Source organism: Pinus tabuliformis, chromosome 8 (assembly GCF_031772625.1).
Source record: "Pinus tabuliformis cultivar Carrire ecotype Pingquan chromosome 8, CPIR1, whole genome shotgun sequence".
In the NCBI taxonomy this organism is placed as follows: Eukaryota; Viridiplantae; Streptophyta; class Pinopsida; order Pinales; family Pinaceae; genus Pinus; species Pinus tabuliformis.
In genome coordinates, this window is record NC_142294.1 from 1733137457 (window position 1) to 1733144439 (window position 6983).

Below are 6983 nucleotides of genomic sequence, written 5' to 3' on the forward strand. Positions count from 1 at the left end.
GAAGTGATGTGATGATAATATGGTATAAAATGTTAATGAGGGAGGACAAGGGAGATGAGTATGAAGAGATTTTACTAATGGGAAATGGAGCTTGGGAAATGAAGGGATAGGTTTTGGGAAACTAGGGTTTTGTGAGGGATTTAGGGTTTGATGAAGGGAATGAGTTGTTTTAGGGGAGTGGGATATGGAAAATGAGATTAATGGATTGATTTAGGGCAATGTAAGATAGAAAAGGGGAAAATGATGTTGGTTGTAGTTATGGAGTGCAAATTGTACAATGAAATGGAAAATAATGAAGACAAACTAGGGTTTGCTTTTCAAAATGCAAAACTCATGAAGAACACATGTAGAAGATCAAATTCAGCTCAAATGCAATGAAGACTTACTTGTAGAAGAGAAATGCAACATTTTTGAGGGTTATTGGGCAATTTGGAATGTTTTTGCAGCTTTTGGACTGATGCACAGTGCACTGGGCCCAATGTGCAGCACCCTTGCAAATTAACACTGGCAGAAACCCACTGATTCATAGCGCCAGTTTGATGCGCAGCGCACTGCCTCTGATGCGCAGCGCCAGGCAAATTGCTTGGAGAACAGGGTTTTCAACTTCCTTTGTTCAATTTGCCTCAAAATCACAATTTTAGCTTTCCAAGGGTATCTTTCACAATGAAATGGATGAATAACACTCCTTTCACTTTAAATATAAATATGTTCTGATTTTTCCTTCTTTCAAGCCCCCTTTTCTAATGTCAAAGTCACTTTTTCTTTAAAACTTTGTTTTTCATTTGAATTTACTTTTCTTGATCACTTGATGAACTGATGCATTGATGCTTTTGCTTTTGTTTGCAGCGGCTAGAGTTGGCAAGGTGAGCAAGGGTAGTAGCTAGAACTTATTACATATAAAAAACACTTTAAATTACCAAAAAATTGTACATAAAATAAAAAACCTGTTTTCACCTCAAAACAGAGTTTTGAGGTAAAAAACCATTTATTGAGCATATCATTAGTGAATTTTTGATCTTATGAACTTATAAAACTTCCTCATGTGCCTGCTGACTTTTTATTGAGATTTGGATGACCATGGCGGCAAACCCTAGACCTAATGAGACTAAAAAGCCTAAAAATGATTTTAGTAAACGAAATGACACAAAATGATAGTAAATGACCTAAACATGTGTAAATAGGCCAGTAGGTAAATGCCATGAGGGAAATTGACAATGAACCACTACCATTAGTTGATCCATGACCTAATGGAATGCAGCTGATCAGATGGGACACCTAGTATGCATGCAAAAAGAGAAATTTGATCACTGATGGAGGGATGAAGATACCGACACTAACAACTATGGTCGCAGCATGGTCTGGCTTCTCAATTTTCTTTCCGCGTTCTTCATGGCTTATGTTCTTGCCATCGAGTCCACACATGTTGCCAAGCTTGCAGGTCACTGTTTGTAGGTAATTTCATAATATTATTTACAAAATCGATTTATTTTCCACGGTTGGTTTTGTATTGTAGTGGCTCATTGTTTGAACATGGTTTTATTCTTGTATGCAAGCCCATCTTGCTTGGTCAAACGAGAGTGATGTGGAGCTTCAGCAGCCCTCCCGGGAGTTGGGCTATACTGTCAATATTTTCCAGGTTCCTGTTCTTTGGTTTCCTTCTCTGTTTGGTTTTATTTCGAGAGAGACTTAGGGCCATGACCTCTCTGCTTAGGAAAGTTACTGGTTGAAGTAAAATAGAATAGGGGTTTTGGTTATAGATTACTCAGTTTGGTCACTTAATATTATTCATTCTCTTAACTTGAACTTATTGTGAATTTTTTTTCCTGGGTTTTGAGGAGTTAATCAACCCAGCTTGGTGACTGCCTTTAAATTCTTAACTGGGTTAATTTTATTATGAACTGTCTGAATCTATTTATCATTTAAGGACTTGTTGAGGTTTCCGGACTCCTGTTATTTCCATTTGACTGTTACTGAATATATGTATATGTATATGTATATGTATATGTATATGTATATGTATATGTGTATGTATCTATATATATATATATATATATATATATCTATATATATCTATATATAGATAGATATATATATAGATAGATATATATATATATATATATATATATATATCTATCTATATATATATCTATCTATATATAGATATATATAGATATATATATATATATATATATATATATATATATCTATATATATAGATATGAAAGTTGAGATTGTTGTACTATCTCTGTTGGTTATTCAATCATTTAGTCAGACTCGTTATCAGCTATTCCTGACATGTTTTTATCAGTTCTTGATAATTGAAAGAACTCAGAATGCATATAATAATTCATATTATTCACAATATTTCTTAGAGTGTAAGAAAAATTACAGGGGATTTCACCCTCATAGTATATTTATATATTCACACAGAGAATCTAGATACAAAAGATAGGGAAAAATAACAAACCAACTCTAACTTTCTATTCACATTCACATTCGCAAATATTACCCGTTTTTTTTAAATTACTTATATATTCTTTTTGTAAATTTGTACTTGCTAGACTAAGCAATGTTCCTCCCAACCACGAGGTTAGTAATTCACTGCACCTCTCCCCCAAGCCTGTTATCCCCAAGTAGTATTAGGGACAATCTTTCTAGTTCTATTAATCTATCTGTTCACAACCAAACTTAGCAAATAGGTCCACAGTTTGAGCCACAACTCCCGGATAAACTCTACTGGCCAACCAACTATCGAGTCGTCTTCACCTCTGTACTCCTCCCTCCTCCATGCCTCAAGTTCCTCATACCCTTTTGGCGCTTTCCTTGGAGGTTTTGTTTCCAGAAGGGATTTGAGTAGGTCAATACTCATAACTGTCCAACTTCCTGGGGTATTATTACTCTAACATTGTTTTTCCAGCCATAGTTAATAAAAGAAATAATCATGTTATATTATAAAATCAACACATGTTTCCTTTTCATGAATTTAATATTGCCTTTAGCCATACTGGTTGATGACTTCCAAACCAATTATTTAACTACAGTAACTTAATAAGTCAAATCTCAAAGTTACCAGGGGTCATCACATCTTCTCCCCCTTGATTGGAACACCGTCTCTAGTATTCATTCTCCTCAGAACAGATCTAGGTATGCTTCTCGCATGACTTGTTCATCTTCCCAGGTGGCCTATTTCGGGCTGAAGTGTTTCCATTACACTTTAACCTGGGGGATAACTCGTCTCTACAATACTATTTCTCTCTGATCGAGAATACATAGGGGTTCGACCATGAACTCCCCATCCGGTTCGACTCACATCCAACATATTAAAAAAAATCAGGTCAATACTTACAAGACTATCAAAAGTTGAGAAAAGAGAAACCTTACAGTGTTTTTCTTACTCTACCTGCACATCTTTCCATTGAATTATGTGGCTGGGATCATGTATATATATTTTTTAAGTAAGGAGACATGGAATACGTTATGAACATGAATATGCCTCGGTAGAGCTAGTTGGTAAGCTACCAGACCAACTCGTGCAATTATCTAAAAAGGAACACAAAAACGTGGGGCCAGTTTAGAACAATCACTCCTTCTTAAAGTGCTTCTTTTGTGTTTCACTCTTAAGTATACATGGTCTCCCACCTCAAACTCCCAATAGGACCTTTTCTGGTCTGCATAGTTCTTCTACCTGTCTTGAGCGGTCTTCAGATTATATCGTACTCTTTTTACTGTAGTCTCCATATCTTTAAGCATATTTGGTCCCAACATAAACTTATCCTCCAGGTTGTTCCAGTTAACTGGTAGTCGACACTTTCTTCCATACAATACTTCAAATGGACTCATTTTCAATGATCCATGGTAAGCATTATTGTACACAAACGCTACCAGGTGTATGTATTCCTCCCATTTTTTGGGTTTTTGCATTACATACATTCTAACCATCCTCCAATACTTGATTTACACTCTCATTCTGTCCATGTGTTTGCGATGGTAAGTAGTACTAAACTGTACCTAAGTGCCTAGGCCAGTGAACAATGCCTTCCAAAATGAAGATGTGAATTTTACATCCCGGTCTGAGATAACCATTTTAGGAATTCCATGCAACCTAAAAATTTCTCTCATGCTAATGTCAACTATTTGCACAACTTTACACGTTGAATGGACTGGAATAAAATGAGAAACTTTGCTCAATTTATCTACTACTACCATTATGGAGTCATTCCGTCTCTTTGATTTTGGGAGTCTAGTAATAAAATCCAAAGTCACAACTTCCCATTTCCACTCAGGAACGGTAAAGGGTGAAGCAAACCAGCTGGATGTTGATGCTCAACTTTCACCTAATGAGATTCTAAGAATTGTGCTAGATATCGGGTTGTGTTTGTTTTCATACATGGCCAAAAATAATCTTTTATTAATATTGTAATTAATTTTTGATAACCTGGGTGTGCAGTATATGGTTTTCTGCGATATTCATCAAAAATAAAAAAATAATTACAGTTTGCTGATTTGGTATATAGAGGCGATTTTTATACAACAACATGTTCTCACTGTTGACATCATATCCTAGCCCTTTTTCGGGGCTGTTGTTATATTTGGCTTGCTGCCAATTCATGGTCCTTCAAAGAAGCCCTTTTAATTTTTTCAGAAAAATCAAATTTAATTATACTGGAAGAAATTTCATAAATGTAATTTAATCTTCGACTTAAAGCGTCAACAACTTGATTTTCTTTACCTTTCAAGTGTTTAATTTCAAAATAAAATTCTCTTAGGAATGTGGTCCAATGTGCCTATCGAGCATTTAAGTTTGGTTGACGGAAAAAGTTTGTAAGACTGTTATGATTTGTCATGAGAAAAAGCGTTTTTCCCAATAAATAGTGTCGCCACATTTTCAGTGCGTGAACTATTGCGATGAGCTCTAGATCATAAGCCGAATAACGTTGTTCATGGTCTTTTAATTTTCATGACTCATATGCCACTACATGACCTTCTTGCATAAGAACACCCCCGACTCCAATTTGGCAAGCATCAGGCAACATAAAAAATTCCTTGCTAGGGTCAGTTATCTGGAGAACTAGTGCAATGGTTAACAAGTGTTTTAATTGATCAAAACTATGTTGGCATTCTTCAGTCTAATTAAAAGCTTTCCCCTTCCTCTGCAGTGAGGTCAAGGGGTAAGCCACTTTTGAGAATCCTTTTATAAATCGGTGATAATATCCAGCCAGTGCTAAAAAGGATCGTATGTCTATTATATTTTTGGGGTTGGGCCATTGTTAAGTTTAGGTATGTTCTATGCTAGAGCAATTTATTTAAATTTTCACAGTTAGAAATCACATCAACATTACAATAAACTGCAGATAGAACATAAATATAAAATCGCAGAAGACAAGCCAAGACAAGAGGACACAAGATATGGCGCGAGCCAGGGACAAACCCCACAATGTGTGGGGAAACCCTTGATCAATTCTTCTTTTATCTTCAAAGTTCAGCAGAGAAAGAGAAGAGAGTACATTTACAACATAAGTCAACACTTTGACTTGTCTAGATCTGAGCATAGATCATCTTCTATAACGATGAGATCAGTTGAAGACATTCTGCTTCAACTGATCCTCCAAGGTGACTCCTTCACCTATCATCATCCTACATCAGGTTCTCAAGTTGCACCACTGCATACTGCATCATGCTGCACTAATCATGATTATCATGCTGCCCATGTCCATGATCTTATCCATCATAATGCTGTTCAAACTAAGGTGCATCATCATCACGCTACTGCCCCTGCTAATGTATCATTGTCCTGCCATGCACATGATCTCATAGTGCTGCCCATCATGTTGCTTCCTCTGCCTTCTCATTGCTTCATCATGCTGCAACAATTTGCTTCTTTTGATATCAGCCTTAGCTGCTTGCTATGGCTTGCAGCCTAGGCTCTAGCAAAGCAGCTAGGCTATAGTTCCACGTAATCCCTTTACACACAGCGTATTGGTATTCTTCAGCTATAGGTTTTCTTTTATTGCTGCCTGTCTCTATGACCTGTGCATAAGAGTCTCCACGAACTGCGTATGAGTGACTGGAGTCTCTATACCCTGATCTACCCCACACGGTAGCCCGATCTACACTACCAGATCTGCATACATCACAACGACTATTCTTGATGACTGCAATTGCTCCTTTTAATGACCAGCATAGATGTGTCTTTCATGCCCAGCGTATATATATTAAGTGTCTCTAAGACCAACATAGAACGTTGACTGTTTTATGAATGTTGTGTGCATATATAGCTTGCTATTGACATATATACATATTGTAATACCATGACAGCGTATTACTGTGGCTATAACCATGACCTTTTCATCACTGCTGCTTGATGACAATGGTACCCTTGACTTCTTGACCAGCATATATATTCATGAACAGCGTATTATATAAAGTTTTCCATGTGTGCTCTGCATATAGAGTCAATATGTGCTCAGCGTATATGTGCGTATAGAATCTATATGTGCTCTGCGTCATATAGTAGGGCCTTTCCTTTGGCTACGCATGAGTGTGACTGCAGAAAGCGTGAACATTGACTACGTACAGGTATCTCCCATGGCTGCATGAATGCGTACAACGATCTCCCATGGTAGCAAGAAACCAGCGTGAACATTAAGACTGGGTACAGTTATCTTGTGAACATCCACAACGTATTTACTATGAACAACATATATCATTCACTGAGAGCAACGTATATCTGAGACTGTTTACATTATAAGCATATGACTATCCAGCGTTGACTGTGTATTGAGCTGAGTGTAGAATATAGGGCATTGTTATATCTGCGGCCAGGTCTGCTTTAGCTGCGGCTAAGGGTCACTTCTAGACTGCGGTTTAGGAGCCTCCTTATGATAACGGATTAGGGCTTTGTTGATGCGGATATAAGAGCCTCCTCTGCTGCGTATCAGTCCTCCACCTCTGCTGCGTATCAGTCCTTCATTTAGTGCGGGTTA